The 27,355-nt window shown below is 46.4% G+C and overlaps 28 non-coding genes and 47 pseudogenes across 28 annotated transcripts; all 75 read left to right on the top strand.

The window, feature by feature from the left end:
- Nucleotides 1–29: 29 nt before the first annotated feature.
- Nucleotides 30–148, top strand: LOC136734585 (5S ribosomal RNA). The gene has a single exon (XR_010810561.1). It is a non-coding gene; the product is annotated as a 5S ribosomal RNA (ribosomal RNA).
- Nucleotides 149–357: 209 nt separating this feature from the next.
- LOC136734778 (uncharacterized) lies at nucleotides 358–476 on the top strand (annotated as a pseudogene).
- A 210-nt stretch (nucleotides 477–686) lies between these two features.
- On the top strand, nucleotides 687–805 carry LOC136735076 (uncharacterized; annotated as a pseudogene).
- Nucleotides 806–1,028: 223 nt separating this feature from the next.
- On the top strand, nucleotides 1,029–1,147 carry LOC136734601 (5S ribosomal RNA). Its single transcript, XR_010810577.1, has one exon. It is a non-coding gene; the product is annotated as a 5S ribosomal RNA (ribosomal RNA).
- Nucleotides 1,148–1,356: 209 nt separating this feature from the next.
- LOC136734664 (5S ribosomal RNA) lies at nucleotides 1,357–1,475 on the top strand. The gene has a single exon (XR_010810640.1). It is a non-coding gene; the product is annotated as a 5S ribosomal RNA (ribosomal RNA).
- A 210-nt stretch (nucleotides 1,476–1,685) lies between these two features.
- LOC136735037 (uncharacterized) lies at nucleotides 1,686–1,804 on the top strand (annotated as a pseudogene).
- Nucleotides 1,805–2,027: 223 nt separating this feature from the next.
- Nucleotides 2,028–2,146, top strand: LOC136734669 (5S ribosomal RNA). The gene has a single exon (XR_010810645.1). It is a non-coding gene; the product is annotated as a 5S ribosomal RNA (ribosomal RNA).
- Nucleotides 2,147–2,370: 224 nt separating this feature from the next.
- On the top strand, nucleotides 2,371–2,489 carry LOC136734583 (5S ribosomal RNA). The gene has a single exon (XR_010810559.1). It is a non-coding gene; the product is annotated as a 5S ribosomal RNA (ribosomal RNA).
- A 210-nt stretch (nucleotides 2,490–2,699) lies between these two features.
- On the top strand, nucleotides 2,700–2,818 carry LOC136734955 (uncharacterized; annotated as a pseudogene).
- Nucleotides 2,819–3,026: 208 nt separating this feature from the next.
- Nucleotides 3,027–3,145, top strand: LOC136734582 (5S ribosomal RNA). The gene has a single exon (XR_010810558.1). It is a non-coding gene; the product is annotated as a 5S ribosomal RNA (ribosomal RNA).
- Nucleotides 3,146–3,355: 210 nt separating this feature from the next.
- On the top strand, nucleotides 3,356–3,474 carry LOC136735021 (uncharacterized; annotated as a pseudogene).
- Nucleotides 3,475–3,698: 224 nt separating this feature from the next.
- Nucleotides 3,699–3,817, top strand: LOC136734824 (uncharacterized; annotated as a pseudogene).
- A 214-nt stretch (nucleotides 3,818–4,031) lies between these two features.
- Nucleotides 4,032–4,150, top strand: LOC136735011 (uncharacterized; annotated as a pseudogene).
- Nucleotides 4,151–4,369: 219 nt separating this feature from the next.
- LOC136734927 (uncharacterized) lies at nucleotides 4,370–4,488 on the top strand (annotated as a pseudogene).
- A 552-nt stretch (nucleotides 4,489–5,040) lies between these two features.
- Nucleotides 5,041–5,158, top strand: LOC136734872 (uncharacterized; annotated as a pseudogene).
- A 555-nt stretch (nucleotides 5,159–5,713) lies between these two features.
- On the top strand, nucleotides 5,714–5,832 carry LOC136734951 (uncharacterized; annotated as a pseudogene).
- Nucleotides 5,833–6,056: 224 nt separating this feature from the next.
- LOC136734814 (uncharacterized) lies at nucleotides 6,057–6,175 on the top strand (annotated as a pseudogene).
- A 210-nt stretch (nucleotides 6,176–6,385) lies between these two features.
- LOC136734962 (uncharacterized) lies at nucleotides 6,386–6,504 on the top strand (annotated as a pseudogene).
- Nucleotides 6,505–6,714: 210 nt separating this feature from the next.
- LOC136735043 (5S ribosomal RNA) lies at nucleotides 6,715–6,833 on the top strand. The gene has a single exon (XR_010810719.1). It is a non-coding gene; the product is annotated as a 5S ribosomal RNA (ribosomal RNA).
- A 553-nt stretch (nucleotides 6,834–7,386) lies between these two features.
- LOC136734871 (uncharacterized) lies at nucleotides 7,387–7,504 on the top strand (annotated as a pseudogene).
- A 555-nt stretch (nucleotides 7,505–8,059) lies between these two features.
- On the top strand, nucleotides 8,060–8,178 carry LOC136734949 (uncharacterized; annotated as a pseudogene).
- A 224-nt stretch (nucleotides 8,179–8,402) lies between these two features.
- Nucleotides 8,403–8,521, top strand: LOC136734813 (uncharacterized; annotated as a pseudogene).
- A 210-nt stretch (nucleotides 8,522–8,731) lies between these two features.
- On the top strand, nucleotides 8,732–8,850 carry LOC136734960 (uncharacterized; annotated as a pseudogene).
- A 210-nt stretch (nucleotides 8,851–9,060) lies between these two features.
- LOC136735032 (5S ribosomal RNA) lies at nucleotides 9,061–9,179 on the top strand. Its single transcript, XR_010810718.1, has one exon. It is a non-coding gene; the product is annotated as a 5S ribosomal RNA (ribosomal RNA).
- A 223-nt stretch (nucleotides 9,180–9,402) lies between these two features.
- Nucleotides 9,403–9,521, top strand: LOC136734885 (uncharacterized; annotated as a pseudogene).
- Nucleotides 9,522–9,731: 210 nt separating this feature from the next.
- On the top strand, nucleotides 9,732–9,850 carry LOC136734838 (uncharacterized; annotated as a pseudogene).
- A 209-nt stretch (nucleotides 9,851–10,059) lies between these two features.
- On the top strand, nucleotides 10,060–10,178 carry LOC136734837 (uncharacterized; annotated as a pseudogene).
- A 225-nt stretch (nucleotides 10,179–10,403) lies between these two features.
- LOC136734846 (5S ribosomal RNA) lies at nucleotides 10,404–10,522 on the top strand. The gene has a single exon (XR_010810699.1). It is a non-coding gene; the product is annotated as a 5S ribosomal RNA (ribosomal RNA).
- Nucleotides 10,523–10,738: 216 nt separating this feature from the next.
- LOC136734884 (uncharacterized) lies at nucleotides 10,739–10,857 on the top strand (annotated as a pseudogene).
- Nucleotides 10,858–11,067: 210 nt separating this feature from the next.
- LOC136734836 (uncharacterized) lies at nucleotides 11,068–11,186 on the top strand (annotated as a pseudogene).
- Nucleotides 11,187–11,411: 225 nt separating this feature from the next.
- Nucleotides 11,412–11,530, top strand: LOC136734636 (5S ribosomal RNA). Its single transcript, XR_010810612.1, has one exon. It is a non-coding gene; the product is annotated as a 5S ribosomal RNA (ribosomal RNA).
- Nucleotides 11,531–11,740: 210 nt separating this feature from the next.
- Nucleotides 11,741–11,859, top strand: LOC136734959 (uncharacterized; annotated as a pseudogene).
- Nucleotides 11,860–12,069: 210 nt separating this feature from the next.
- On the top strand, nucleotides 12,070–12,188 carry LOC136734834 (uncharacterized; annotated as a pseudogene).
- Nucleotides 12,189–12,413: 225 nt separating this feature from the next.
- On the top strand, nucleotides 12,414–12,532 carry LOC136734835 (5S ribosomal RNA). Its single transcript, XR_010810698.1, has one exon. It is a non-coding gene; the product is annotated as a 5S ribosomal RNA (ribosomal RNA).
- Nucleotides 12,533–12,742: 210 nt separating this feature from the next.
- LOC136734948 (uncharacterized) lies at nucleotides 12,743–12,861 on the top strand (annotated as a pseudogene).
- Nucleotides 12,862–13,085: 224 nt separating this feature from the next.
- On the top strand, nucleotides 13,086–13,204 carry LOC136734703 (5S ribosomal RNA). Its single transcript, XR_010810679.1, has one exon. It is a non-coding gene; the product is annotated as a 5S ribosomal RNA (ribosomal RNA).
- A 227-nt stretch (nucleotides 13,205–13,431) lies between these two features.
- On the top strand, nucleotides 13,432–13,550 carry LOC136734823 (5S ribosomal RNA). The gene has a single exon (XR_010810697.1). It is a non-coding gene; the product is annotated as a 5S ribosomal RNA (ribosomal RNA).
- Nucleotides 13,551–13,766: 216 nt separating this feature from the next.
- Nucleotides 13,767–13,885, top strand: LOC136734883 (uncharacterized; annotated as a pseudogene).
- A 210-nt stretch (nucleotides 13,886–14,095) lies between these two features.
- Nucleotides 14,096–14,214, top strand: LOC136734833 (uncharacterized; annotated as a pseudogene).
- Nucleotides 14,215–14,440: 226 nt separating this feature from the next.
- LOC136734647 (5S ribosomal RNA) lies at nucleotides 14,441–14,559 on the top strand. Its single transcript, XR_010810623.1, has one exon. It is a non-coding gene; the product is annotated as a 5S ribosomal RNA (ribosomal RNA).
- Nucleotides 14,560–14,769: 210 nt separating this feature from the next.
- LOC136734911 (uncharacterized) lies at nucleotides 14,770–14,888 on the top strand (annotated as a pseudogene).
- A 222-nt stretch (nucleotides 14,889–15,110) lies between these two features.
- LOC136734804 (uncharacterized) lies at nucleotides 15,111–15,229 on the top strand (annotated as a pseudogene).
- Nucleotides 15,230–15,773: 544 nt separating this feature from the next.
- On the top strand, nucleotides 15,774–15,892 carry LOC136734581 (5S ribosomal RNA). Its single transcript, XR_010810557.1, has one exon. It is a non-coding gene; the product is annotated as a 5S ribosomal RNA (ribosomal RNA).
- Nucleotides 15,893–16,113: 221 nt separating this feature from the next.
- LOC136734576 (5S ribosomal RNA) lies at nucleotides 16,114–16,232 on the top strand. Its single transcript, XR_010810552.1, has one exon. It is a non-coding gene; the product is annotated as a 5S ribosomal RNA (ribosomal RNA).
- A 213-nt stretch (nucleotides 16,233–16,445) lies between these two features.
- Nucleotides 16,446–16,564, top strand: LOC136735036 (uncharacterized; annotated as a pseudogene).
- A 224-nt stretch (nucleotides 16,565–16,788) lies between these two features.
- On the top strand, nucleotides 16,789–16,907 carry LOC136734811 (uncharacterized; annotated as a pseudogene).
- Nucleotides 16,908–17,117: 210 nt separating this feature from the next.
- On the top strand, nucleotides 17,118–17,236 carry LOC136734958 (uncharacterized; annotated as a pseudogene).
- A 210-nt stretch (nucleotides 17,237–17,446) lies between these two features.
- Nucleotides 17,447–17,565, top strand: LOC136735020 (5S ribosomal RNA). Its single transcript, XR_010810716.1, has one exon. It is a non-coding gene; the product is annotated as a 5S ribosomal RNA (ribosomal RNA).
- A 221-nt stretch (nucleotides 17,566–17,786) lies between these two features.
- LOC136735030 (uncharacterized) lies at nucleotides 17,787–17,905 on the top strand (annotated as a pseudogene).
- A 217-nt stretch (nucleotides 17,906–18,122) lies between these two features.
- Nucleotides 18,123–18,241, top strand: LOC136735007 (uncharacterized; annotated as a pseudogene).
- A 216-nt stretch (nucleotides 18,242–18,457) lies between these two features.
- On the top strand, nucleotides 18,458–18,576 carry LOC136734628 (5S ribosomal RNA). Its single transcript, XR_010810604.1, has one exon. It is a non-coding gene; the product is annotated as a 5S ribosomal RNA (ribosomal RNA).
- Nucleotides 18,577–18,787: 211 nt separating this feature from the next.
- Nucleotides 18,788–18,906, top strand: LOC136735069 (uncharacterized; annotated as a pseudogene).
- A 227-nt stretch (nucleotides 18,907–19,133) lies between these two features.
- LOC136734676 (5S ribosomal RNA) lies at nucleotides 19,134–19,252 on the top strand. Its single transcript, XR_010810652.1, has one exon. It is a non-coding gene; the product is annotated as a 5S ribosomal RNA (ribosomal RNA).
- Nucleotides 19,253–19,477: 225 nt separating this feature from the next.
- On the top strand, nucleotides 19,478–19,596 carry LOC136734810 (uncharacterized; annotated as a pseudogene).
- A 216-nt stretch (nucleotides 19,597–19,812) lies between these two features.
- On the top strand, nucleotides 19,813–19,931 carry LOC136734532 (5S ribosomal RNA). The gene has a single exon (XR_010810524.1). It is a non-coding gene; the product is annotated as a 5S ribosomal RNA (ribosomal RNA).
- A 210-nt stretch (nucleotides 19,932–20,141) lies between these two features.
- Nucleotides 20,142–20,260, top strand: LOC136734981 (uncharacterized; annotated as a pseudogene).
- Nucleotides 20,261–20,487: 227 nt separating this feature from the next.
- Nucleotides 20,488–20,606, top strand: LOC136734675 (5S ribosomal RNA). The gene has a single exon (XR_010810651.1). It is a non-coding gene; the product is annotated as a 5S ribosomal RNA (ribosomal RNA).
- A 210-nt stretch (nucleotides 20,607–20,816) lies between these two features.
- On the top strand, nucleotides 20,817–20,935 carry LOC136734957 (uncharacterized; annotated as a pseudogene).
- A 220-nt stretch (nucleotides 20,936–21,155) lies between these two features.
- On the top strand, nucleotides 21,156–21,274 carry LOC136735029 (uncharacterized; annotated as a pseudogene).
- A 217-nt stretch (nucleotides 21,275–21,491) lies between these two features.
- Nucleotides 21,492–21,610, top strand: LOC136734652 (5S ribosomal RNA). The gene has a single exon (XR_010810628.1). It is a non-coding gene; the product is annotated as a 5S ribosomal RNA (ribosomal RNA).
- Nucleotides 21,611–21,820: 210 nt separating this feature from the next.
- On the top strand, nucleotides 21,821–21,939 carry LOC136734903 (uncharacterized; annotated as a pseudogene).
- Nucleotides 21,940–22,150: 211 nt separating this feature from the next.
- LOC136734922 (uncharacterized) lies at nucleotides 22,151–22,269 on the top strand (annotated as a pseudogene).
- A 210-nt stretch (nucleotides 22,270–22,479) lies between these two features.
- On the top strand, nucleotides 22,480–22,598 carry LOC136735008 (5S ribosomal RNA). Its single transcript, XR_010810715.1, has one exon. It is a non-coding gene; the product is annotated as a 5S ribosomal RNA (ribosomal RNA).
- Nucleotides 22,599–22,820: 222 nt separating this feature from the next.
- Nucleotides 22,821–22,939, top strand: LOC136734685 (5S ribosomal RNA). The gene has a single exon (XR_010810661.1). It is a non-coding gene; the product is annotated as a 5S ribosomal RNA (ribosomal RNA).
- Nucleotides 22,940–23,155: 216 nt separating this feature from the next.
- On the top strand, nucleotides 23,156–23,274 carry LOC136734617 (5S ribosomal RNA). Its single transcript, XR_010810593.1, has one exon. It is a non-coding gene; the product is annotated as a 5S ribosomal RNA (ribosomal RNA).
- Nucleotides 23,275–23,486: 212 nt separating this feature from the next.
- Nucleotides 23,487–23,605, top strand: LOC136734915 (uncharacterized; annotated as a pseudogene).
- A 215-nt stretch (nucleotides 23,606–23,820) lies between these two features.
- On the top strand, nucleotides 23,821–23,939 carry LOC136734606 (5S ribosomal RNA). Its single transcript, XR_010810582.1, has one exon. It is a non-coding gene; the product is annotated as a 5S ribosomal RNA (ribosomal RNA).
- A 210-nt stretch (nucleotides 23,940–24,149) lies between these two features.
- Nucleotides 24,150–24,268, top strand: LOC136734902 (uncharacterized; annotated as a pseudogene).
- Nucleotides 24,269–24,821: 553 nt separating this feature from the next.
- LOC136734860 (uncharacterized) lies at nucleotides 24,822–24,940 on the top strand (annotated as a pseudogene).
- A 555-nt stretch (nucleotides 24,941–25,495) lies between these two features.
- Nucleotides 25,496–25,614, top strand: LOC136734689 (5S ribosomal RNA). The gene has a single exon (XR_010810665.1). It is a non-coding gene; the product is annotated as a 5S ribosomal RNA (ribosomal RNA).
- Nucleotides 25,615–25,830: 216 nt separating this feature from the next.
- On the top strand, nucleotides 25,831–25,949 carry LOC136734538 (uncharacterized; annotated as a pseudogene).
- A 219-nt stretch (nucleotides 25,950–26,168) lies between these two features.
- Nucleotides 26,169–26,287, top strand: LOC136735056 (uncharacterized; annotated as a pseudogene).
- Nucleotides 26,288–26,502: 215 nt separating this feature from the next.
- LOC136734642 (5S ribosomal RNA) lies at nucleotides 26,503–26,621 on the top strand. Its single transcript, XR_010810618.1, has one exon. It is a non-coding gene; the product is annotated as a 5S ribosomal RNA (ribosomal RNA).
- Nucleotides 26,622–26,837: 216 nt separating this feature from the next.
- LOC136734882 (uncharacterized) lies at nucleotides 26,838–26,956 on the top strand (annotated as a pseudogene).
- Nucleotides 26,957–27,166: 210 nt separating this feature from the next.
- On the top strand, nucleotides 27,167–27,285 carry LOC136734917 (uncharacterized; annotated as a pseudogene).
- The last annotated feature ends 70 nt before the right edge of the window (nucleotides 27,286–27,355 follow it).

The following is a 27,355-nucleotide window of genomic DNA, read 5'->3' as shown; positions in this document are numbered from 1 at the left end:
TAAGAGACATCATGCAGCCAGGCCTTTCGGCTTGTGGCCACACCGTCCTGAATGCGCCCGATCTCGTCAGATCTCGGAAGCTAAACGGGGCAGGGCCTGGTCAGTACTTGGATGGGAGACCTCCTAGAAATACCAGGTGCTGCAAGCTTTTTACGTCTCCTGGGTAACTTCATCGTAGCTCTTAATACTCTCTTTCTGTCTCCAGGAGATATAATTGAAGAATTGTACACGTACCCGGCTACTTTCAACACCCTTTGCTGCACTGGTATATTTCCCTCTATTTTTCTTTTTTTTTTTGCTGGAAGTTCCGTCAATACCCGCCAGCCTTTAAGAGACATCATGCAGCCAGGCATCTCGGCTTGCGGCCACACCATCCTGAACGCGCCCGATCTTCTCAGATCTCGGAAGCTAAATGGGGCAGGGCCTGGTCAGTACTTGGATGGGAGACCTCCTAGAAATACCAGGTGCTGCAAGCTTTTTACGTCTCCTGGGTAACTTCATCGTAGCTCTTAATACTCTCTTTCTGTCTCCAGGAGATATAATTGAAGAATTGTACACGTACCCGGCTACTTTCAACACCCTTTGCTGCACTGGTATATTTCCCTCTATTTTTCTTTTTTTTTTTTGCTGGCAGTTCCGTCAATACCCGCCAGCCTTTAAGAGACATCATGCAGCCAGGCATCTCGGCTTGCGGCCACACCATCCTGAACGCGTCCGATCTCGTCAGATCTCGGAAGCTAAACGGGGCAGGACCTGGTCAGTACATGATAGTGAGACCTCCTGGAAATACCTAGTGCTGCAAGCTTTTACGTCTCCTGGGAAACTTTATCGTAGCTCTTAATACTCTCTCTCTGTCTGGAGGAGATATAATTGAAGTATTGTACACGTATCCAGCTACTGTCAACACCCTTTGCTGCACTGATATTTTTCCATCCATTTTTCTTTTTTCTTTTTTTCTTTTTTTTTTTGCTGGAAGTTCCGTCAATACCCGCCAACCTTTAAGAGACATCATGCAGCCAGGCCTTTCGGCTTGTGGCCTTACCGTCCTGAATGCGCCCGATCTCGTCAGATCTCGGAAGCTAAACGGGGCAGGGCCTGGTCAGTACTTGGATGGGAGACCTCCTAGAAATACCAGGTGCTGCAAGCTTTTTACGTCTCCTGGGTAACTTCATCGTAGCTCTTAATACTCTCTTTCTGTCTCCAGGAGATATAATTGAAGAATTGTACACGTACCCGGCTACTTTCAACACCCTTTGCTGCACTGGTATATTTCCCTCTATTTTTCTTTTTTTTTTTGCTGGCAGTTCCGTCAATACCCGCCAGCCTTTAAGAGACATCATGCAGCCAGGCATCTCGGCTTGCGGCCACACCATCCTGAACGCGCCCGATCTTGTCAGATCTCGGAAGCTAAACGGGGCAGGGCCTGGTCAGTACTTGGATGGGAGACCTCCTAGAAATACCAGGTGCTGCAAGCTTTTTACGTCTCCTGGGTAACTTCATCGTAGCTCTTAATACTCTCTTTCTGTCTCCAGGAGATATAATTGAAGAATTGTACACGTACCCGGCTACTTTCAACACCCTTTGCTGCACTGGTATATTTCCCTCTATTTTTCTTTTTTTTTTTTGCTGGCAGTTCCGTCAATACCCGCCAGCCTTTAAGAGACATCATGCAGCCAGGCATCTCGGCTTGCGGCCACACCATCCTGAACGCGCCCGATCTCGTCAGATCTCGGAAGCTAAACGGGGCAGGACCTGGTCAGTACATGAAAGTGAGACCTCCTGGAAGTACCTAGTGCTGCAAGCTTTTACGTCTCCTGGGTAACTTTATCGTAGCTCTTAATACTCTCTCTCTGTCTGGAGGAGATATAATTGAAGTATTGTACACGTATCCAGCTACTGTCAACACCCTTTGCTGCACTGATATTTTTCCATCCATTTTTCTTTTTTTTTTTTTTTTTTTTTTTTTTGCTGGAAGTTCCGTCAATACCCGCCAACCTTTAAGAGACATCATGCAGCCAGGCCTCTTGGCTTGCGGCCACACCGTCCTGAACGTGCCCGATCTCGTAAGATCTCGGAAGCTAAACGGGGCAGGACCTGGTCAGTACTTGGATGGGAGACCTCCTGGAAATACCTGGTGCTGCAAGCTTTTACGTCTCCTGGGTAACTTTATCGTAGCTTTTAATTCTCTCTCTCTGTCTGGAGGAGATATAATTGAAGTATTGTACACGTATCCAGCTACTGTCAACACCCTTTGCTGCACTGATATTTTTCCATCCATTTTTCTTTTTTCTTTTTTTCTTTTTTTTTTTTGCTGGAAGTTCCGTCAATACCCGCCAACCTTTAAGAGACATCATGCAGCCAGGCCTTTCGGCTTGTGGCCACACCGTCCTGAATGCGCCCGATCTCGTCAGATCTCGGAAGCTAAACGGGGCAGGGCCTGGTCAGTACTTGGATGGGAGACCTCCTAGAAATACCAGGTGCTGCAAGCTTTTTACGTCTCCTGGGTAACTTCATCGTAGCTCTTAATACTCTCTTTCTGTCTCCAGGAGATATAATTGAAGAATTGTACACGTACCCGGCTACTTTCAACACCCTTTGCTGCACTGGTATATTTCCCTCTATTTTTCTTTTTTTTTTTTGCTGGCAGTTCCGTCAATACCCGCCAACCTTTAAGAGACATCATGCAGCCAGGCATCTCGGCTTGCGGCCACACCATCCTGAACGCGCCCGATCTCGTCAGATCTCGGAAGCTAAACGGGGCAGGACCTGGTCAGTACATGAAAGTGAGACCTCCTGGAAGTACCTGGTGCTGCAAGCTTTTACGTCTCCTGGGTAACTTTATCGTAGCTTTTAATTCTCTCTTTCTGTCTGGAGGAGATATAATTGAAGAATTGTACACGTACCCAGCTACTGTCAATACCTTTTGCTGCACTGATATTTTTCCATCCATTTTTCTTTTTTTTTTTGCTGGAAGTTCCGTCAATACCCGCCAACCTTTAAGAGACATCATGCAGCCAGGCCTTTCGGCTTGTGGCCACACCGTCCTGAATGCGCCCGATCTCGTCAGATCTCGGAAGCTAAACGGGGCAGGGCCTGGTCAGTACTTGGATGGGAGACCTCCTAGAAATACCAGGTGCTGCAAGCTTTTTACGTCTCCTGGGTAACTTCATCGTAGCTCTTAATACTCTCTTTCTGTCTCCAGGAGATATAATTGAAGAATTGTACACGTACCCGGCTACTTTCAACACCCTTTGCTGCACTGGTATATTTCCCTCTATTTTTCTTTTTTTTTTTTGCTGGCAGTTCCGTCAATACCCGCCAGCCTTTAAGAGACATCATGCAGCCAGGCATCTCGGCTTGCGGCCACACCATCCTGAACGCGCCCGATCTCGTCAGATCTCGGAAGCTAAACGGGGCAGGACCTGGTCAGTACATGAAAGTGAGACCTCCTGGAAATACCTAGTGCTGCAAGCTTTTACGTCTCCTGGGTAACTTTATCGTAGCTCTTAATAATCTCTCTCTGTCTGGAGGAGATATAATTGAAGTATTGTACACGTATCCAGCTACTGTCAACACCCTTTGCTGCACTGATATTTTTCCATCCATTTTTCTTTTTTCTTTTTTTTTTTTTTTTTTTTGCTGGAAGTTCCGTCAATACCCGCCAACCTTTAAGAGACATCATGCAGCCAGGCCTCTTGGCTTGCGGCCACACTGTCCTGAACGTGCCCGATCTTGTAAGATCTCGGAAGCTAAACGGGGCAGGACCTGGTCAGTACTTGGATGGGAGACCTCCTGGAAATACCTGGTGCTGCAAGCTTTTACGTCTCCTGGGTAACTTTATCATAGCTCTTAATTCTCTCTTTCTGTCTGGAGGAGATATAATTGAAGAATTGTACACGTACCCAGCTACTGTCAATACCCTTTGCTGCACTGATATTTTTCCATCCATTTTTCTTTTTTTTTTTTTTTTTGCTGGAAGTTCCGTCAATACCCGCCAACCTTTAAGAGACATCATGCAGCCAGACATCTCGGCTTGCGGCCACGCCGTCCTGAACGCGCCCGATCTTGTCAGATCTCGGAAGCTAAACGGGGCAGGACCTGGTCAGTACTTAAATGTGAGACCTCCTGGAAATACCAGGTGCTGCCAGCTTTTTACGTCTCCTGGGGAACTTCATCGTAGCTCTTAATACTCTCTTTCTGTCTGGAGAAGATATAATTGAAGAATTGTACACGTACCCGGCTACTTTCAACACCCTTTCCTGCACTGATATTTTTCCCTCCATTTTTCTATTTTTTTTTTTTTTTTTTTGCTGGAAATTCCGTCAATACCCGCCAGCCTTTAAGAGACGTCATGCAGCCAGACATCTCGCCTTGCGGCCACACCGTCCTGAACGCGCCCGATCTCGTCAGATCTCGGAAGCTAAACGGGGCAGGACCTGTTCAGTACTTGAATGTGAGACCTCCTGGAAATACCTGGTGCTGCAAGCTTTTACGTCTCCTGGGTAACTTTATCGTAGCTCTTAATACTCTCTATCTGTCTGGAGGAGATATAATTGAAGAATTGTACACGTACCCGGCTACCTTCAACACGCTTTGCTGCACTGATATTTTTCCCTCCATTTTTCTTTTTTCTTTTATTTCTTGCTGGAAGTTCCATCAATACCCTCCAGCCTTTAAGAGACATCATGCAGCCAGGCCTCTTGGCTTGAGGCCACACCGTCCTGAAGATGCAAAATCTCGTCAGATCTCGGAAGAAAAACTGGGCAGGGTCTGGTCAGTAATTGGATGGGTGACCTCCTGGAAATACCAGGTGCTGAAAGCTTTTTACATCTCCTGGGTAACTTCAGCATAGCTCTTAATACTCTCATTCAGTCTGGAGGAGATATAATTGAAGAATTGTACATGTACCCGGCTACTTTCAACAGCCTTTGCTGTACTGATATTTTTCCCTCCATTTTCCATTTTTTTTTTTTTTTTTTTGCTGGAAGTTCCGTCAATACCCGCCAGCCTTTAAGAGACATCATGCAGCCAGGCCTCTTGGCTTGCGGCCACACCGTCCTGAACGCGCCCCATCTCATCAGATTTCGGAAGCTAACGGGGCAGGGCCTGGTCAGTACTTGGATGGGTGACCTCCTGGAAATACCAGGTGCTGCAAGCTTTTTACGTCTCCTGGGTAACTTCATCATAGCTCTTAATACTCTCTTTCAGTCTGTAGGAGATATTATTGAAGAATTGTACACGTACCCGGCTACTTTCAAAACCCTTTGCTGCACTGATATTTTTCCCTCCATTTTTCTTTTTTCTTTTTTTTTTTGCTGTAAGTTCCGTCAATACCCGCCAGCCTTAAAGAGACATCATGCAGCCGTGCCTCTCGGCTTTCGGCCACACCGTCCTGAATGCGCATGATATCGTCAGATCTCGGAAGCTAAACGGGGCAGGACCTGGTCAGTACTTGAATGTGAGACCTCCTGGAAATACCAGGTGCTGCAAACTTTTACGTCTCCTGGGTAACTTTATCGTAGCTCTTAATACTCTCTTTCAGTCTGCAGGAGATATAATTGAAGAATTGTACACGTACCCGGCTACTTTCAACACCCTTTCCTGCACTGATATTTTTCCCTCCATTTTTCTATTTTTTTTTTTTTTTTTTTTTGCTGGAAGTTCCGTCAATACCCGCCAACCTTTAAGAGACATCATGCAGCCAGGCATCTCGGCTTGCGGCCACACCATCCTGAACGCGCCCGATCTCGTCAGATCTCGGAAGCTAAACGGGGCAGGACCTGGTCAGTACATGAATGTGAGACCTCCTGGAAATACCTAGTGCTGCAAGCTTTTACGTCTCCTGGGTAACTTTATCGTAGCTCTTAATACTCTCTCTCTGTCTGGAGGAGATATAATTGAAGTATTGTACACGTACCCGGCTACTGTCAACACCCTTTGCTGCACTGATATTTTTCCATCCATTTTTCTTTTTTCTTTTTTTCTTTTATTTTTTTGCTGGAAGTTCCGTCAATACCCGCCAACCTTTAAGAGACATCATGCAGCCAGGGCTTTCGGCTTGTGGACACACCGTCCTGAATGCGCCCGATCTCGTCAGATCTCGGAAGCTAAACGGTGCAGGGCCTGGTCAGTACTTGGATGGGAGACCTCCTAGAAATACCAGGTGCTGCAAGCTTTTTACGTCTCCTGGGTAACTTCATCGTAGCTCTTAATACTCTCTTTCTGTCTCCAGGAGATATAATTGAAGAATTGTACACGTACCCGGCTACTTTCAACACCCTTTGCTGCGCTGGTATATTTCCCTCTATTTTTCTTTTTTTTTTTTGCTGGCAGTTCCGTCAATACCCGCCAGCCTTTAAGAGACATCATGCAGCCAGACATCTCGGCTTGCGGCCACACCGTCCTGAACGCGCCCGATCTTGTCAGATCTCGGAAGCTAAACGGGGCAGGACCTGGTCAGTACTTAAATGTGAGACCTCCTGGAAATACCAGGTGCTGCCAGCTTTTTACGTCTCCTGGGGAACTTCATCGTAGCTCTTAATACTCTCTTTCTGTCTGGAGAAGATATAATTGAAGAATTGTACACGTACCCGGCTACTTTCAACACCCTTTGCTTCACTGGTATTTTTCCCTCTATTTTTCTTTTTTTTTTTTGCTGGCAGTTCCGTCAATACCCGCCAGCCTTTAAGAGACATCATGCAGCCAGGCATCTTGGCTTGCGGCCACACCATCCTGAACGCGCCCGATCTCGTCAGATCTCGGAAGCTAAACGGGGCAGGGCCTGGTCAGTACTTGGATGGGAGACCTCCTAGAAATACCAGGTGCTGCAAGCTTTTTACGTCTCCTGGGTAACTTCATCGTAGCTCTTAATACTCTCTATCTGTCTGGAGGAGATATAATTGAAGAATTGTACACGTACCCGGCTACCTTCAACACGCTTTGCTGCACTGATATTTTTCCCTCCATTTTTCTTTTTTCTTTTATTTCTTGCTGGAAGTTCCATCAATACCCTCCAGCCTTTAAGAGACATCATGCAGCCAGGCCTCTTGGCTTGAGGCCACACCGTCCTGAAGATGCAAAATCTCGTCAGATCTCGGAAGAAAAACTGGGCAGGGTCTGGTCAGTAATTGGATGGGTGACCTCCTGGAAATACCAGGTGCTGAAAGCTTTTTACATCTCCTGGGTAACTTCAGCATAGCTCTTAATACTCTCATTCAGTCTGGAGGAGATATAATTGAAGAATTGTACATGTACCCGGCTACTTTCAACAGCCTTTGCTGTACTGATATTTTTCCCTCCATTTTCCATTTTTTTTTTTTTTTTTTTGCTGGAAGTTCCGTCAATACCCGCCAGCCTTTAAGAGACATCATGCAGCCAGGCCTCTTGGCTTGCGGCCACACCGTCCTGAACGCGCCCCATCTCATCAGATTTCGGAAGCTAACGGGGCAGGGCCTGGTCAGTACTTGGATGGGTGACCTCCTGGAAATACCAGGTGCTGCAAGCTTTTTACGTCTCCTGGGTAACTTCATCATAGCTCTTAATACTCTCTTTCAGTCTGTAGGAGATATTATTGAAGAATTGTACACGTACCCGGCTACTTTCAAAACCCTTTGCTGCACTGATATTTTTCCCTCCATTTTTCTTTTTTCTTTTTTTTTTTGCTGTAAGTTCCGTCAATACCCGCCAGCCTTAAAGAGACATCATGCAGCCGTGCCTCTCGGCTTTCGGCCACACCGTCCTGAATGCGCATGATATCGTCAGATCTCGGAAGCTAAACGGGGCAGGACCTGGTCAGTACTTGAATGTGAGACCTCCTGGAAATACCAGGTGCTGCAAACTTTTACGTCTCCTGGGTAACTTTATCGTAGCTCTTAATACTCTCTTTCAGTCTGCAGGAGATATAATTGAAGAATTGTACACGTACCCGGCTACTTTCAACACCCTTTCCTGCACTGATATTTTTCCCTCCATTTTTCTATTTTTTTTTTTTTTTTTTTTTGCTGGAAGTTCCGTCAATACCCGCCAACCTTTAAGAGACATCATGCAGCCAGGCATCTCGGCTTGCGGCCACACCATCCTGAACGCGCCCGATCTCGTCAGATCTCGGAAGCTAAACGGGGCAGGACCTGGTCAGTACATGAATGTGAGACCTCCTGGAAATACCTAGTGCTGCAAGCTTTTACGTCTCCTGGGTAACTTTATCGTAGCTCTTAATACTCTCTCTCTGTCTGGAGGAGATATAATTGAAGTATTGTACACGTACCCGGCTACTGTCAACACCCTTTGCTGCACTGATATTTTTCCATCCATTTTTCTTTTTTCTTTTTTTCTTTTATTTTTTTGCTGGAAGTTCCGTCAATACCCGCCAACCTTTAAGAGACATCATGCAGCCAGGGCTTTCGGCTTGTGGACACACCGTCCTGAATGCGCCCGATCTCGTCAGATCTCGGAAGCTAAACGGTGCAGGGCCTGGTCAGTACTTGGATGGGAGACCTCCTAGAAATACCAGGTGCTGCAAGCTTTTTACGTCTCCTGGGTAACTTCATCGTAGCTCTTAATACTCTCTTTCTGTCTCCAGGAGATATAATTGAAGAATTGTACACGTACCCGGCTACTTTCAACACCCTTTGCTGCGCTGGTATATTTCCCTCTATTTTTCTTTTTTTTTTTTGCTGGCAGTTCCGTCAATACCCGCCAGCCTTTAAGAGACATCATGCAGCCAGACATCTCGGCTTGCGGCCACACCGTCCTGAACGCGCCCGATCTTGTCAGATCTCGGAAGCTAAACGGGGCAGGACCTGGTCAGTACTTAAATGTGAGACCTCCTGGAAATACCAGGTGCTGCCAGCTTTTTACGTCTCCTGGGGAACTTCATCGTAGCTCTTAATACTCTCTTTCTGTCTGGAGAAGATATAATTGAAGAATTGTACACGTACCCGGCTACTTTCAACACCCTTTGCTTCACTGGTATTTTTCCCTCTATTTTTCTTTTTTTTTTTTGCTGGCAGTTCCGTCAATACCCGCCAGCCTTTAAGAGACATCATGCAGCCAGGCATCTTGGCTTGCGGCCACACCATCCTGAACGCGCCCGATCTCGTCAGATCTCGGAAGCTAAACGGGGCAGGGCCTGGTCAGTACTTGGATGGGAGACCTCCTAGAAATACCAGGTGCTGCAAGCTTTTTACGTCTCCTGGGTAACTTCATCGTAGCTCTTAATACTCTCTATCTGTCCGGAGGAGATATAATTTAAGTATTGTACACGTACCCAGCTACTGTCAACACCCTTTGCTGCACTGATATTTTTCCATCCATTTTTTTTTTTTTTTTTTTTTTTTTTTTTTTGCTTGAAGTTCTGTCAATACCCGCCAGCCTTTAAGAGACATCATGCAGCCAGGCCTCTTGGCTTGTAGTCACACCGTCCTGAACGCGCCCGATCATATCAGATTTCGGAAGCTAAACGGGGCAGGGCCTGGTCAGTACTTGGATGTGTGACCTCCTGGAAATACCAGGTGCTGCAAGCTTTTTACTTCTCCTGGGTAACTTCATCGTAGCTCTTAATACTCTCTTTCTTTCTCCAGGAGATATAATTGAAGAATTGTACACGTACCCGGCTACTTTCAACACCCTGTGCTGCACTGGTATATTTCCCTCTATTTTTCTTTTTTTTTTTTGCTGGCAGTTCCGTCAATACCCGCCAGCCTTTAAGAGACATCATGCAGCCAGGCATCTCGGCTTGCGGCCACACCATCCTGAACGCGCCCGATCTCGTCAGATCTCGGAAGCTAAACGGGGCAGGACCTGGTCAGTACATGAATGTGAGACCTCCTGGAAATACCTGGTGCTGCAAGCTTTTACTTCTCCTGGGTAACTTCATCATAGCTCTTAATACTCTCTTTCTGTCTCCAGGAGATATAATTGAAGAATTGTACACGTACCCGGCTACTTTCAACACCCTTTGCTGCACTGGTATATTTCCCTCTATTTTTCTTTTTTTTTTTTGCTGGCAGTTCCGTCAATACCCGCCAGCCTTTAAGAGACATCATGCAGCCAGGCATCTCGGCTTGCGGCCACACCATCCTGAACGCGCCCGATCTCGTCAGATCTCGGAAGCTAAACGGGGCAGGACCTGGTCAGTACATGAATGTGAGACCTCCTGGAAATACCTGGTGCTGCAAGCTTTTACGTCTCCTGGGTAACTTTATCGTAGCTCTTAATACTCTCTATCTGTCTGGAGGAGATATAATTGAAGTATTGTACACGTACCCGGCTACTTTCAAAACCCATTACTGGACTGATATTTTTCCCTCCATTTTTCTTTTTCTTTTTTTTTTTTTTTTTTTTTTGCTGGAAGTTCCGTCAATACCCGCCAGCCATTAAGAGACATCATGTAGCCAGGCTTCTCGGCTTGCGGCCACACCGTCCTGAATGCGCCCGATCTCGTCAGATCTCGGAAGCTAAACGGGGCAGGGCCTGGTCAGTACTTGGATGGGAGACCTCCTAGAAATACCAGGTGCTGCAAGCTTTTTACGTCTCCTGGGTAACTTCATCGTAGCTCTTAATACTCTCTTTCTGTCTGGAGGAGATATAATTGAAGAATTGTACACGTACTAGGCTACTTTCAACAGCCTTTGCTGCACTGATATTTTTCCCTCCATTTTTCTTTTTATTTTATTTTTTTGCTGGAAGTTCCGTCAATATCCGCCAGCCTTTAAGAGACATCATGCAGCCAAGCCTCTTGGCTTGTAGTCACACCGTCCTGAACGCGCCCGATCATATCAGATTTCGGAAGCTAAACGGGGCAGGGCCTGGTCAGTACTTGGATGTGTGACCTCCTGGAAATACCAGGTGCTGCAAGCTTTTTACGTCTCCTGGGTAACTTCATCGTAGCTCTTAATACTCTCTTTCTTTCTCCAGGAGATATAATTGAAGAATTGTACACGTACCCGGCTACTTTCAACACCCTGTGCTGCACTGGTATATTTCCCTCTATTTTTCTTTTTTTTTTTTGCTGGCAGTTCCGTCAATACCCGCCAGCCTTTAAGAGACATCATGCAGCCAGGCATCTCGGCTTGCGGCCACACCATCCTGAACGCGCCCGATCTCGTCAGATCTCGGAAGCTAAACGGGGCAGGACCTGGTCAGTACATGAATGTGAGACCTCCTGGAAATACCTGGTGCTGCAAGCTTTTACTTCTCCTGGGTAACTTTATCGTAGCTCTTAATACTCTCTATCTGTCTGGAGGAGATATAATTGAAGTATTGTACACGTACCCGGCTACTTTCAAAACCCATTACTGCACTGATATTTTTCCCTCCATTTTTCTTTTTCTTTTTTTTTTTTTTTTTTTTTTGCTGGAAGTTCCGTCAATACCCGCCAGCCATTAAGAGACATCACGTAGCCAGGCCTCTCGGCTTGCGGCCACACCGTCCTGAATGCGCCCGATCTCGTCAGATCTCGGAAGCTAAACGGGGCAGGGCCTGGTCAGTACTTGGATGGGAGACCTCCTAGAAATACCAGGTGCTGCAAACTTTTTACGTCTCCTGGGTAACTTCATCGTAGCTCTTAATACTCTCTTTCTGTCTCCAGGAGATATAATTGAAGAATTGTACACGTACCCGGCTACTTTCAACACCCTTTGCTGCACTGGTATATTTCCCTCTATTTTTCTTTTTTTTTTTTGCTGGAAATTCCGACAATACCCGCTAGCCTTTAAGAGACATCATGCAGCCAGACATCTCGGCTTGCGGCCACACCGTCCTGAACGCGCCCGATCTTGTCAGATCTCGGAAGCTAAACGGGGCAGGACCTGGTCAGTACTTAAATGTGAGACCTCCTGGAAATACCAGGTGCTGCCAGCTTTTTACGTCTCCTGGGGAACTTCATCGTAGCTCTTAATACTCTCTTTCTGTCTGGAGAAGATATAATTGAAGAATTGTACACGTACCCGGCTACTTTCAACACCCTGTGCTGCACTGGTATATTTCCCTCTATTTTTCTTTTTTTTTTTTGCTGGCAGTTCCGTCAATACCCGCCAGCCTTTAAGAGACATCATGCAGCCAGGCATCTCGGCTTGCGGCCACACCATCCTGAACGCGCCCGATCTCGTCAGATCTCGGAAGCTAAACGGGGCAGGACCTGGTCAGTACATGAATGTGAGACCTCCTGGAAATACCTGGTGCTGCAAGCTTTTACTTCTCCTGGGTAACTTTATCGTAGCTCTTAATACTCTCTATCTGTCTGGAGGAGATATAATTGAAGTATTGTACACGTACCCGGCTACTTTCAAAACCCATTACTGCACTGATATTTTTCCCTCCATTTTTCTTTTTCTTTTTTTTTTTTTTTTTTTTTTGCTGGAAGTTCCGTCAATACCCGCCAGCCATTAAGAGACATCATGTAGCCAGGCCTCTCGGCTTGCGGCCACACCGTCCTGAATGCGCCCGATCTCGTCAGATCTCGGAAGCTAAACGGGGCAGGGCCTGGTCAGTACTTGGATGGGAGACCTCCTAGAAATACCAGGTGCTGCAAGCTTTTTACGTCTCCTGGGTAACTTCATCGTAGCTCTTAATACTCTCTTTCTGTCTCCAGGAGATATAATTGAAGAATTGTACACGTACCCGGCTACTTTCAACACCCTTTGCTGCACTGGTATATTTCCCTCTATTTTTCTTTTTTTTTTTTGCTGGCAGTTCTGTCAATACCCGCCAGCCTTTAAGAGACATCATGCAGCCAGGCATCTCGGCTTGCGGCCACACCATCCTGAACGCGCCCGATCTCGTCAGATCTCGGAAGCTAAACGGGGCAGGACCTGGTCAGTACATGAATGTGAGACCTCCTGGAAATACCTAGTGCTGCAAGCTTTTACGTCTCCTGGGTAACTTTATTGTAGCTCTTAATACTCTCTCTCTGTCTGGAGGAGATATAATTGAAGTATTGTACACGTACCCGGCTACTGTCAACACCCTTTGCTGCACTGATATTTTTCCATCCATTTTTCTTTTTTCTTTTTTTCTTTTATTTTTTTGCTGGAAGTTCCGTCAATACCCGCCAACCTTTAAGAGACATCATGCAGCCAGGGCTTTCGGCTTGTGGACACACCGTCCTGAATGCGCCCGATCTCGTCAGATCTCGGAAGCTAAACGGGGCAGGGCCTGGTCAGTACTTGGATGGGAGACCTCCTAGAAATACCAGGTGCTGCAAGCTTTTTACGTCTCCTGGGTAACTTCATCGTAGCTCTTAATACTCTCTTTCTGTCTCCAGGAGATATAATTGAAGTATTGTACACGTACCCGGCTACTGTCAACACCCTTTGCTGCACTGATATTTTTCCCTCCATTTTTCTTTTTCTTTTTTTTTTTTTTTTTTTTTTTGCTGGAAGTTCCGTCAATACCCGCCAGCCATTAAGAGACATCATGTAGCCAGGCTTCTCGGCTTGCGGCCACACCGTCCTGAATGCGCCCGATCTCGTCAGATCTCGGAAGCTAAACGGGGCAGGGCCTGGTCAGTACTTGGATGGGAGACCTCCTAGAAATACCAGGTGCTGCAAGCTTTTTACGTCTCCTGGGTAACTTCATCGTAGCTCTTAATACTCTCTTTCTGTCTGGAGGAGATATAATTGAAGAATTGTACACGTACTAGGCTACTTTCAACAGCCTTTGCTGCACTGATATTTTTCCCTCCATTTTTCTTTTTATTTTATTTTTTTGCTGGAAGTTCCGTCAATATCCGCCAGCCTTTAAGAGACATCATGCAGCCAGGCCTCTTGGCTTGTAGTCACACCGTCCTGAACGCGCCCGATCATATCAGATTTCGGAAGCTAAACGGGGCAGGGCCTGGTCAGTACTTGGATGTGTGACCTCCTGGAAATACCAGGTGCTGCAAGCTTTTTACGTCTCCTGGGTAACTTCATCGTAGCTCTTAATACTCTCTTTCTTTCTCCAGGAGATATAATTGAAGAATTGTACACGTACCCGACTACTTTCAACACCCTGTGCTGCACTGGTATATTTCCCTCTATTTTTCTTTTTTTTTTTTGCTGGCAGTTCCGTCAATACCCGCCAGCCTTTAAGAGACATCATGCAGCCAGGCATCTCGGCTTGCGGCCACACCATCCTGAACGCGCCCGATCTCGTCAGATCTCGGAAGCTAAACGGGGCAGGACCTGGTCAGTACATGAATGTGAGACCTCCTGGAAATACCTGGTGCTGCAAGCTTTTACTTCTCCTGGGTAACTTTATCGTAGCTCTTAATACTCTCTATCTGTCTGGAGGAGATATAATTGAAGTATTGTACACGTACCCGGCTACTTTCAAAACCCATTACTGCACTGATATTTTTCCCTCCATTTTTCTTTTTCTTTTTTTTTTTTTTTTTTTTTTTGCTGGAAGTTCCGTCAATACCCGCCAGCCATTAAGAGACATCATGTAGCCAGGCCTCTTGGCTTGCGGCCACACCGTCCTGAACGCGCCCGATCTCGTCAGATCTCGGAAGCTAAACGGGGCAGGGCCTGGTCAGTACTTGGATGGGAGACCTCCTAGAAATACCAGGTGCTGCCAGCTTTTTACGTCTCCTGGGGAACTTCATCGTAGCTCTTAATACTCTCTTTCTGTCTGGAGAAGATATAATTGAAGAATTGTACACGTACCCGGCTACTTTCAACACCCTTTGCTGCACTGGTATTTTTCCCTCTATTTTTCTTTTTTTTTTTTTCCGGCAGTTCCGTCAATACCCGCCAGCCTTTAAGAGACATCATGCAGCCAGGCATCTCGGCTTGCGGCCACACCATCCTGAACGCGCCCGATCTCGTCAGATCTCGGAAGCTAAACGGGGCAGGACCTGGTCAGTACATGAATGTGAGACCTCCTAGAAATACCAGGTGCTGCAAGCTTTTTACGTCTCCTGGGTAACTTCATCGTAGCTCTTAATACTCTCTTTCTGTCTCCAGGAGATATAATTGAAGAATTGTACACGTACCCGGCTACTTTCAACACCCTTTCCTGCACTGATATTTTTCCCTCCATTTTTCCATCCATTTTTTTTTTTTTTTTTTGCTGGAAATTCCGTCAATACCCGCCAGCCTTTAAGAGACGTCATGCAGCCAGACATCTCGGCTTGCGGCCACACCGTCCTGAACGCGCCCGATCTCGTCAGATCTCGGAAGCTAAACGGGGCAGGACCTGTTCAGTACTTGAATGTGAGACCTCCTGGAAATACCTGGTGCTGCAAGCTTTTACGTCTCCTGGGTAACTTTATCGTAGCTCTTAATACTCTCTATCTGTCTGGAGGAGATATAATTGAAGAATTGTACACGTACCTGGCTACCTTCAACACGCTTTGCTGCACTGATATTTTTTCCTCCATTTTTCTTTTTTCTTTTGTTTCTTGCTGGAAGTTCCATCAATACCCTCCAGCCTTTAAGAGACATCATGCAGCCAGGCCTCTTGGCTTGAGGCCACACCGTCCTGAAGATGCAAAATCTCGTCAGATCTCGGAAGAAAAACTGGGCAGGGTCTGGTCAGTAATTGGATGGGTGACCTCCTGGAAATACCAGGTGCTGAAAGCTTTTTACGTCTCCTGGAAAACTTCATCGTAGCTCTTAATACTCTCTATCTGTCTGGAGGAGATTTAATTGAAGTATTGTACACGTACCCAGCTACTGTCAACACCCTTTGCTGCACTGATATTTTTCCATCCATTTTTTTTTTTTTTTTTTGCTGGAAGTTCCGTCAATACCCGCCAACCTTTAAGAGACATCATGCAGCCAGGCCTTTCGGCTTGTGGCCACACCGTCCTGAATGCGCCCGATCTCGTCAGATCTCGGAAGCTAAACGGGGCAGGGCCTGGTCAGTACTTGGATGGGAGACCTCCTAGAAATACCAGGTGCTGCAAGCTTTTTACGTCTCCTGGGTAACTTTATCGTAGCTCTTAATACTCTCTTTCAGTCTGCAGGAGATATAATTGAAGAATTGTACACGTACCCGGCTACTTTCAACACCCTTTCCTGCACTGATATTTTTCCCTCCATTTTTCTATTTTTTTTTTTTTTTTTTTTTGCTGGAAGTTCCGTCAATACCCGCCAACCTTTAAGAGACATCATGCAGCCAGGCCTTTCGGCTTGTGGCCACACCGTCCTGAATGCGCCCGATCTCGTCAGATCTCGGAAGCTAAACGGGGCAGGGCCTGGTCAGTACTTGGATGGGAGACCTCCTAGAAATACCAGGTGCTGCAAGCCTTTTACGTCTCCTGGGTAACTTCATCGTAGCTCTTAATACTCTCTTTCTGTCTCCAGGAGATATAATTGAAGAATTGTACACGTACCCGGCTACTTTCAACACCCTTTGCTGCACTGGTATATTTCCCTCTATTTTTCTTTTTTTTTTTTTTTGCTGGCAGTTCTGTCAATACCCGCCAGCCTTTAAGAGACATCATGCAGCCAGGCATCTCGGCTTGCGGCCACACCATCCTGAACGCGCCCGATCTCGTCAGATCTCGGAAGCTAAACGGGGCAGGACCTGGTCAGTACGTGATAGTGAGACCTCCTGGAAATACCTAGTGCTGCAAGCTTTTACGTCTCCTGGGTAACTTTATCGTAGCTCTTAATACTCTCTCTCTGTCTGGAGGAGATATAATTGAAGTATTGTACACGTACCCGGCTACTGTCAACACCCTTTGCTGCACTGATATTTTTCCATCCATTTTTCTTTTTTCTTTTTTTCTTTTATTTTTTTGCTGGAAGTTCCGTCAATACCCGCCAACCTTTAAGAGACATCATGCAGCCAGGGCTTTCGGCTTGTGGACACACCGTCCTGAATGCGCCCGATCTCGTCAGATCTCGGAAGCTAAACGGTGCAGGGCCTGGTCAGTACTTGGATGGGAGACCTCCTAGAAATACCAGGTGCTGCAAGCTTTTTACGTCTCCTGGGTAACTTCATCGTAGCTCTAAATACTCTCTTTCTGTCTCCAGGAGATATAATTGAAGAATTGTACACGTACCCGGCTACTTTCAACACCCTTTGCTGCACTGGTATATTTCCCTCTATTTTTCTTTTTTTTTTTTGCTGGCAGTTCCGTCAATACCCGCCAGCCTTTAAGAGACATCATGCAGCCAGACATCTCGGCTTGCGGCCACACCGTCCTGAACGCGCCCGATCTTGTCAGATCTCGGAAGCTAAACGGGGCAGGACCTGGTCAGTACTTAAATGTGAGACCTCCTGGAAATACCAGGTGCTGCCAGCTTTTTACGTCTCCTGGGGAACTTCATCGTAGCTCTTAATACTCTCTTTCTGTCTGGAGAAGATATAATTGAAGAATTGTACACGTACCCGGCTACTTTCAACACCCTTTGCTGCACTGGTATTTTTCCCTCTATTTTTCTTTTTTTTTTTTGCTGGCAGTTCCGTCAATACCCGCCAGCCTTTAAGAGACATCATGCAGCCAGGCATCTTGGCTTGCGGCCACACCATCCTGAACGCGCCCGATCTCGTCAGATCTCGGAAGCTAAACGGGGCAGGGCCTGGTCAGTACTTGGATGGGAGACCTCCTAGAAATACCAGGTGCTGCAAGCTTTTTACGTCTCCTGGGTAACTTCATCGTAGCTCTTAATACTCTCTATCTGTCCGGAGGAGATATAATTTAAGTATTGTACACGTACCCAGCTACTGTCAACACCCTTTGCTGCACTGATATTTTTCCATCCATTTTTTTTTTTTTTTTTTTTTTTTTTTTTGCTTGAAGTTCTGTCAATACCCGCCAACCTTTAAGAGACATCATGCAGCCAGGCGTCTCGGCTTGCGGCCACACCATCCTGAACTCGCCCGATCTCGTCAGATCTTGGAAGCTAAACGGGGCAGGACCTGGTCGGTACATGAATGTGAGACCTCCTGGAAATACCTGGTGCTGCAAGCTTTTACGTCTCCTGGGTAACTTTATCGTAGCTCTTAATACTCTCTATCTGTCTGGATGGAGATATAATTGAAGTATTGTACACGTACCCAGCTACTGTCAACACCCTTTGCTGCACTGATATTTTTCCATCCATTTTTCTTTTTTTTTTTTTTTTTCTGCTGGAAGTTCCGTCAATACCCGCCAACCTTTAAGAGACATCATGCAGCCAGGCATCTCGGCTTGCGGCCACACCATCCTGAACGTGCCCGATCTCGTCAGATCTCGCAAGCTAAACGGGGCAGGACCTGGTCAGTACATGAATGTGAGACCTCCTGGAAATACCAGGTGCTGCAAGCCTTTTACGTCTCCTGGGTAACTTTATCGTAGCTCTTAATACTCTCTATCTGTCTGGAGGAGATATAATTGAAGTATTGTACACGTACCCAGCTACTGTCAACATCCTTTGCTGCACTGATATTTTTCCATCCATTTTTCTTTTTTTTTTTTTTTTCTGCTGGAAGTTCCGTCAATACCCGCCAACCTTTAAGAGACATAATGCAGCCAGGCCTCTCGGCTTGCGGCCACACCGTCCTGAATGCGCCCGATCTCGTCAGATCTCGGAAGCTAAACGGGGCAGGGCCTGGTCAGTACTTGGATGGGAGACCTCCTAGAAATACCAGGTGCTGCAAGCCTTTTACGTCTCCTGGGTAACTTCATCGTAGCTCTTAATACTCTCTTTCTGTCTCCAGGAGATATAATTGAAGAATTGTACACGTACTAGGCTACTTTCAACACCCTTTGCTGCACTGGTATATTTCCCTCTATTTTTCTTTTTTTTTTTTTCCTGGCAGTTCCGTCAATACCCGCCAGCCTTTAAGAGACATCATGCAGCCAGGCGTCTCGGCTTGCGACCACACCATCCTTAACTCGCCCGATCTCGTCAGATCTCGGAAGCTAAACGGGGCAGGACCTGGTCGGTACATGAATGTGAGACCTCCTGGAAATACCTGGTGCTGCAAGCTTTTACGTCTCCTGGGTAACTTTATCGTAGCTCTTAATACTCTCTATTTGTCTGGAGGAGATATAATTGAAGTATTGTACACGTACCCAGCTACTGTCAACATCCTTTGCTGCACTGATATTTTTCCATCCATTTTTCTTTTTTTTTTTTTTTTTTTTTTTTTTTTTTGCAGGCAGTTCCGTCAATACCCGCCAGCCTTTAAGAGACATCATGCAGCCAGGGCTTTCGGCTTGCGGCCACACCGTCCTGAACGCGCCCGATCTCGTCAGATCTCGGAAGCTAAACGGTGCAGGGCCTGGTCAGTACTTGGATGGGAGACCTCCTAGAAATACCAGGTGCTGCAAGCTTTTTACGTCTCCTGGGTAACTTCATCGTAACTCTTAATACTCTCTATCTGTCAGGAGGAGATATAATTGAAGTATTGTACACGTACCCAGCTACTGTCAACACCATTTGCTGCACTGATATTTTTCCATCCATTTTTCTTTTTTCTTTTTTTCTTTTATTTTTTTGCTGGAAGTTCCGTCAATACCCGCCAACCTTTAAGAGACATCATGCAGCCAGGGCTTTCGGCTTGTGGACACACCGTCCTGAATGCGCCCGATCTCGTCAGATCTCGGAAGCTAAACGGTGCAGGGCCTGGTCAGTACTTGGATGGGAGACCTCCTAGAAATACCAGGTGCTGCAAGCTTTTTACGTCTCCTGGGTAACTTTATCGTAGCTCTTAATACTCTCTATCTGTCTGGAGGAGATAAAATTGAAGTATTGTACACGTACCCAGCTACTGTCAACATCCTTTGCTGCACTGATATTTTTCCATCCATTTTTCTTTTTTTTTTTTTTTTCTGCTGGAAGTTCCGTCAATACCCGCCAACCTTTAAGAGACATAATGCAGCCAGGCCTCTCGGCTTGCGGCCACACCGTCCTGAATGCGCCCGATCTCGTCAGATCTCGGAAGCTAAACGGGGAAGGGCCTGGTCAGTACTTGGATGGGAGACCTCCTAGAAATACCAGGTGCTGCAAGCCTTTTACGTCTCCTGGGTAACTTCATCGTAGCTCTTAATACTCTCTTTCTGTCTCCAGGAGATATAATTGAAGAATTGTACACGTACTAGGCTACTTTCAACACCCTTTGCTGCACTGGTATATTTCCCTCTATTTTTCTTTTTTTTTTTTCCTGGCAGTTCCGTCAATACCCGCCAGCCTTTAAGAGACATCATGCAGCCAGGCGTCTCGGCTTGCGGCCACACCATCCTGAACTCGCCCGATCTCGTCAGATCTCGGAAGCTAAACGGGGCAGGACCTGGTCGGTACATGAATGTGAGACCTCCTGGAAATACCTGGTGCTGCAAGCTTTTACGTCTCCTGGGTAACTTTATCGTAGCTCTTAATACTCTCTATTTGTCTGGAGGAGATATAATTGAAGTATTGTACACGTACCCAGCTACTGTCAACATCCTTTGCTGCACTGATATTTTTCCATCCATTTTTCTTTTTTTTTTTTTTTTTTTTTTTTTTTTTTGCTGGCAGTTCCGTCAATACCCGCCAGCCTTTAAGAGACATCATGCAGCCAGGGCTTTCGGCTTGCGGCCACACCGTCCTGAACGCGCCCGATCTCGTCAGATCTCGGAAGCTAAACGGTGCAGGGCCTGGTCAGTACTTGGATGGGAGACCTCCTAGAAATACCAGGTGCTGCAAGCTTTTTACGTCTCCTGGGTAACTTCATCGTAGCTCTTAATACTCTCTTTCTGTCTCCAGGAGATATAATTGAAGAATTGTACACGTACCCGGCTACTTTCAACACCCTTTGCTGCACTGGTATATTTCCCTCTATTTTTCTTTTTTTTTTTTGCTGGCAGTTCCGTCAATACCCGCCAGCCTTTAAGAGACATCATGCAGCCAGACATCTCGGCTTGCGGCCACACCGTCCTGAACGCGCCCGATCTTGTCAGATCTCGGAAGCTAAACGGGGCAGGACCTGGTCAGTACTTAAATGTGAGACCTCCTGGAAATACCAGGTGCTGCCAGCTTTTTACGTCTCCTGGGGAACTTCATCGTAGCTCTTAATACTCTCTATCTGTCCGGAGGAGATATAATTTAAGTATTGTACACGTACCCAGCTACTGTCAACACCCTTTGCTGCACTGATATTTTTCCATCCATTTTTTTTTTTTTTTTTTTTTTTTTTTTGCTTGAAGTTCTGTCAATACCCGCCAACCTTTAAGAGACATCATGCAGCCAGGCGTCTCGGCTTGCGGCCACACCATCCTGAACTCGCCCGATCTCGTCAGATCTTGGAAGCTAAACGGGGCAGGACCTGGTCGGTACATGAATGTGAGACCTCCTGGAAATACCTGGTGCTGCAAGCTTTTACGTCTCCTGGGTAACTTTATCGTAGCTCTTAATACTCTCTATCTGTCTGGATGGAGATATAATTGAAGTATTGTACACGTACCCAGCTACTGTCAACACCCTTTGCTGCACTGATATTTTTCCATCCATTTTTCTTTTTTTTTTTTTTTTTCTGCTGGAAGTTCCGTCAATACCCGCCAACCTTTAAGAGACATCATGCAGCCAGGCATCTCGGCTTGCGGCCACACCGTCCTGAATGCGCCCGATCTCGTCAGATATCGGAAGCTAAACGGGGCAGGGCCTGGTCAGTACTTGGATGGGAGACCTCCTAGAAATACCAGGTGCTGCAAGCCTTTTACGTCTCCTGGGTAACTTCATCGTAGCTCTTAATACTCTCTTTCTGTCTCCAGGAGATATAATTGAAGAATTGTACACGTACTAGGCTACTTTCAACACCCTTTGCTGCACTGGTATATTTCCCTCTATTTTTCTTTTTTTTTTTTGCTGGCAGTTCCGTCAATACCCGCCAGCCTTTAAGAGACATCATGCAGCCAGGCATCTCGGCTTGCGGCCACACCATCCTGAACGTGCCCGATCTCGTCAGATCTCGGAAGCTAAACGGGGCAGGACCTGGTCAGTACATGAATGTGAGACCTCCTGGAAATACCTGGTGCTGCAAGCTTTTACGTCTCCTGGGTAACTTTATCGTAGCTCTTAATACTCTCTATCTGTCTGGAGGAGATATAATTGAAGTATTGTACACGTACCCAGCTACTGTCAACATCCTTTGCTGCACTGATATTTTTCCATCCATTTTTTTTTTTTTTTTTTTTGCTGGCAGTTCCGTCAATACCCGCCAGCCTTTAAGAGACATCATGCAGCCAGGGCTTTCGGCTTGCGGCCACACCGTCCTGAACGCGCCCGATCTCGTCAGATCTCGGAAGCTAAACGGTGCAGGGCCTGGTCAGTACTTAAATGTGAGACCTCCTGGAAATACCAGGTGCTGCCAGCTTTTTACGTCTCCTGGGTAACTTCATCGTAGCTCTTAATACTCTCTTTCTGTCTGGAGAAGATATAATTGAAGAATTGTACACGTACCCGGCTACTTTCAACACCCTTTGCTGCACTGGTATTTTTCCCTCTATTTTTCTTTTTTTTTTTTGCTGGCAGTTCCGTCAATACCCGCCAGCCTTTAAGAGACATCATGCAGCCAGGCATCTTGGCTTGCGGCCACACCATCCTGAACGCGCCCGATCTCGTCAGATCTCGGAAGCTAAACGGGGCAGGGCCTGGTCAGTACTTGGATGGGAGACCTCCTAGAAATACCAGGTGCTGCAAGCTTTTTACGTCTCCTGGGTAACTTCATCGTAGCTCTTAATACTCTCTATCTGTCCGGAGGAGATATAATTTAAGTATTGTACACGTACCCAGCTACTGTCAACACCCTTTTGCTGCACTGATATTTTTCCATCCATTTTTTTTTTTTTTTTTTTTTTTTTTTTTGCTTGAAGTTCTGTCAATACCCGCCAACCTTTAAGAGACATCATGCAGCCAGGCGTCTCGGCTTGCGGCCACACCGTCCTGAACGCGCCCGATCTCGTCAGATCTCGGAAGCTAAACGGTGCAGGGCCTGGTCAGTACTTGGATGGGAGACCTCCTAGAAATTCCAGGTGCTGCAAGCTTTTTACGTCTCCTGGGTAACTTTATCGTAGCTCTTAATACTCTCTATCTGTCTGGAGGAGATATAATTGAAGTATTGTACACGTACCCAGCTACTGTCAACACCCTTTGCTGCACTGATATTTTTCCATCCATTTTTCTTTTTTTTTTTTTTTTTTGCTGGAAGTTCCGTCAATACCCGCCAACCTTTAAGAGACATAATGCAGCCAGGCCTCTCGGCTTGCGGCCACACCGTCCTGAATGCGCCCGATCTCGTCAGATCTCGGAAGCTAAACGGGGCAGGGCCTGGTCAGTACTTGGATGGGAGACCTCCTAGAAATACCAGGTGCTGCAAGCCTTTTACGTCTCCTGGGTAACTTCATCGTAGCTCTTAATACTCTCTTTCTGTCTCCAGGAGATATAATTGAAGAATTGTACACGTACTAGGCTACTTTCAACACCCTTTGCTGCACTGGTATATTTCCCTGTATTTTTCTTTTTTTTTTTTTTGCTGGCAGTTCCGACAATACCCGCCAGCCTTTAAGAGACATCATGCAGCCAGGCATCTCGGCTTGCGGCAAAACCATCCTGAACGCGCCCGATCTCGTCAGATCTCGGAAGCTAAACGGGGCAGGACCTGGTCAGTACATGAATGTGAGACCTCCTGGAAATACCTGGTGCTGCAAGCTTTTACGTCTCCTGGGTAACTTTATCGTAGCTCTTAATACTCTCTATCTGTCTGGAGGAGATATAATTGAAGTATTGTACACGTACCCAGCTACTGTCAACATCCTTTGCTGCACTGATATTTTTCCATCCATTTTTCTTTTTTTTTTTTTTTTCTGCTGGAAGTTCCGTCAATACCCGCCAACCTTTAAGAGACATAATGCAGCCAGGCCTCTCGGCTTGCGGCCACACCGTCCTGAATGCGCCCGATCTCGTCAGATCTCGGAAGCTAAACGGGGCAGGGCCTGGTCAGTACTTGGATGGGAGACCTCCTAGAAATACCAGGTGCTGCAAGCCTTTTACGTCTCCTGGGTAACTTCATCGTAGCTCTTAATACTCTCTTTCTGTCTCCAGGAGATATAATTGAAGAATTGTACACGTACTAGGCTACTTTCAACACCCTTTGCTGCACTGGTATATTTCCCTCAATTTTTCTTTTTTTTTTTTGCTGGCAGTTCCGTCAATACCCGCCAGCCTTTAAGAGACATCATGCAGCCAGGCATCTCGGCTTGCGGCCACACCATCCTGAACGTGCCCGATCTCGTCAGATCTCGGAAGCTAAACGGGGCAGGACCTGGTCAGTACATGAATGTGAGACCTCCTGGAAATACCTGGTGCTGCAAGCTTTTACGTCTCCTGGGTAACTTTATCGTAGCTCTTAATACTCTCTATCTGTCTGGAGGAGATATAATTGAAGTATTGTACACGTACCCAGCTACTGTCAACATCCTTTGCTGCACTGATATTTTTCCATCCATTTTTTTTTTTTTTTTTTTTTTTTTTTTTTTTTGCTGGACGTTCCGTCAATACCCGCCAGCCTTTAAGAGACATCATGCAACCAGGCCTCTCGGTTTGCGGACACACAGTCCTGAACCCGCCCGATCTCGGAAGATCTCGGAAACTAAATGGGGCAGGGCCTGGTCAGTACTTGGATGGGAGACCTTCTGGAAATACCAGGTGCTGCCAGCTTTTTACGTCTCCTGGGGAACTTCATCGTAGCTCTTAATACTCTCTTTCTGTCTGGAGAATATATAATTGAAGAATTGTACACGTACCCGGCTACTTTCAACACCCTTTGCTGCACTGGTATTTTTCCCTCTATTTTTCTTTTTTTTTTTGGCTGGCAGTTCCGTCAATACCCGCCAGCCTTTAAGAGACATCATGCAGCCAGGCATCTCGGCTTGCAGCCACACCATCCTGAACGCGCCCGATCTCGTCAGATCTCGGAAGCTAAACGGGGCAGGACCTGGTCAGTACATGAATGTGAGACCTCCTGGAAATACCTGGTGCTGCAAGCTTTTACGTCTCCTGGGTAACTTTATCGTAGCTCTTAATACTCTCTATCTGTCTGGAGGAGATATAATTGAAGAATTGTACACGTACCCAGCTACTGTCAACACCATTTGCTGCACTGATATTTTTCCCTCCATTTTTCTTTTTTCTTTTGTTTTTTGCTGGAAGTTCCATCAATACCCTCCAGCCTTTAAGACACATCATGCAGCCAGGCCTCTTGGCTTGAGGCCACACCGTCCTGAAGACGCAAGATCTCGTCAGATCTCGGAAGAGAAACTAGGCAGGGCCTGGTCAGTAATTGGATGGGTGACCTCCGGGAAATACCAGGTGCTGAAAGCTTTTTACATCTCCTGGGTAACTTCAGAGTAGCTCTTAATACTCTCATTCAGTCTGGAGGAGATATAATTGAAGAATTGTACATGTACCCGGCTACTTTCAACACCCTGTCCTGCACTGATATTTTTCCCTCCATTTTTCTATTTATTTATTTTTTATTTTTTGCTGGAAGTTCCGTCAATACCCGCTAGCCTTTAAGAGACATCATGCAGCCCGGCCTCTTGGCTTGCGGCCACACCGTCCTGAACACGCCCGATCTCGTCAGATCTCGGAAGCCAATCGGGGCAGGGCCTGGTCAGTACTTGGATGGGAGACCTCCTGGAAATACCAGGTGCTGCATGCTTTTTACGTCTCCTGGGAAACTTCATCGTAGCTCTTAATACTCTCTATCTGTCTGGAGGAGATATAATTGAAGTATTGTACACGTACCCGGCTACTTTCAACAGCCTTTGCTGCACTGATATTTTTCCCTCCATTTTTCTTTTTTCTTTTTTTTTTTGCTGGAAGTTCCGTCAATACCCGCCAGCCTTAAAAAGACATCATGCAGCCGGGCCTCTCGGCTTTTGGCCACACCGTCCTGAATGCGCATGATATCGTCAGATCTCGGAAGCTAAACGGGGCAGGACCTGGTCAGTACTTGAATGTGAGACCTCCTGGAAATACCAGGTGCTGCAAGCTTTTACGTCTCCTGGGTAACTTTATCGTAGCTCTTAATACTCTCTTTCAGTCTGCAGGAGATATAATTGAAGAATTGTACACGTACCCGGCTACTTTCAACACCCTTTCCTGCACTGATATTTTTCCCTCCATTTTTCTATTTTTTTTTTATTTTTTTTTGCTGGAAGTTCCGTCAATACCCGCCAACCTTTAAGAGACATCATGCAGCCAGGCCTTTCGGCTTGCGGCCACACCATCCTGAACTCGCCCGATCTCGTCAGATCTTGGAAGCTAAACGGGGAAGGACCTGGTCGGTACATGAATGTGAGACCTCCTGGAAATACCTGGTGCTGCAAGCTTTTACGTCTCCTGGGTAACTTTATCGTAGCTCTTAATACTCTCTATCTGTCTGGAGGAGATATATTTGAAGTATTGTACACGTACCCAGCTACTGTCAACACCCTTTGCTGCACTGATATTTTTCCATCCATTTTTCTTTTTTTTTTTTTTTTTTGCTGGAAGTTCCGTCAATACCCGCCAACCTTTAAGAGACATCATGCAGCCAGGCCTCTCGGCTTGCGGCCACACCGTCCTGATTGCGCCTGATCTCGTCAGATCTCGGAAGCTAAACGGGGCAGGGCCTGGTCAGTACTTGGATGGGAGACCTCCTAGAAATACCAGGTGCTGCAAGCCTTTTACGTCTCCTGGGTAACTTCATCGTAGCTCTTAATACTCTCTTTCTGTCTCCAGGAGATATAATTGAAGAATTGTACACGTACTAGGCTACTTTCAACACCCTTTGCTGCACTGATATTTTTCCCTCCATTTTTCTTTTTATTTTATTTTTTTGCTGGAAGTTCCGTCAATATCCGCCAGCCTTTAAGAGACATCATGCAGCCAGGCCTCTTGGCTTGTAGTCACACCGTCCTGAACGCGCCCGATCATATCAGATTTCGGAAGCTAAACGGGGCAGGGCCTGGTCAGTACTTGGATGTGTGACCTCCTGGAAATACCAGGTGCTGCAAGCTTTTTACTTCTCCTGGGTAACTTCATCGTAGCTCTTAATACTCTCTTTCTTTCTCCAGGAGATATAATTGAAGAATTGTACACGTACCCGGCTACTTTCAACACCCTGTGCTGCACTGGTATATTTCCCTCTATTTTTCTTTTTTTTTTTTGCTGGCAGTTCCGTCAATACCCGCCAGCCTTTAAGAGACATCATGCAGCCAGGCATCTCGGCTTGCGGCCACACCATCCTGAACGCGCCTGATCTCGTCAGATCTCGGAAGCTAAACGGGGCAGGACCTGGTCAGTACATGAATGTGAGACCTCCTGGAAATACCTGGTGCTGCAAGCTTTTACGTCTCCTGGGTAACTTTATCGTAGCTCTTAATACTCTCTATCTGTCTGGAGGAGATATAATTGAA

Source organism: Amia ocellicauda, unplaced genomic scaffold, assembly GCF_036373705.1.
Source record: "Amia ocellicauda isolate fAmiCal2 unplaced genomic scaffold, fAmiCal2.hap1 HAP1_SCAFFOLD_40, whole genome shotgun sequence".
In the NCBI taxonomy this organism is placed as follows: domain Eukaryota; kingdom Metazoa; phylum Chordata; class Actinopteri; order Amiiformes; family Amiidae; genus Amia; species Amia ocellicauda.
The sequence above is the reverse complement of the archived record's forward strand: the minus strand, read 5'-3'. Positions and strand labels throughout refer to the sequence as shown.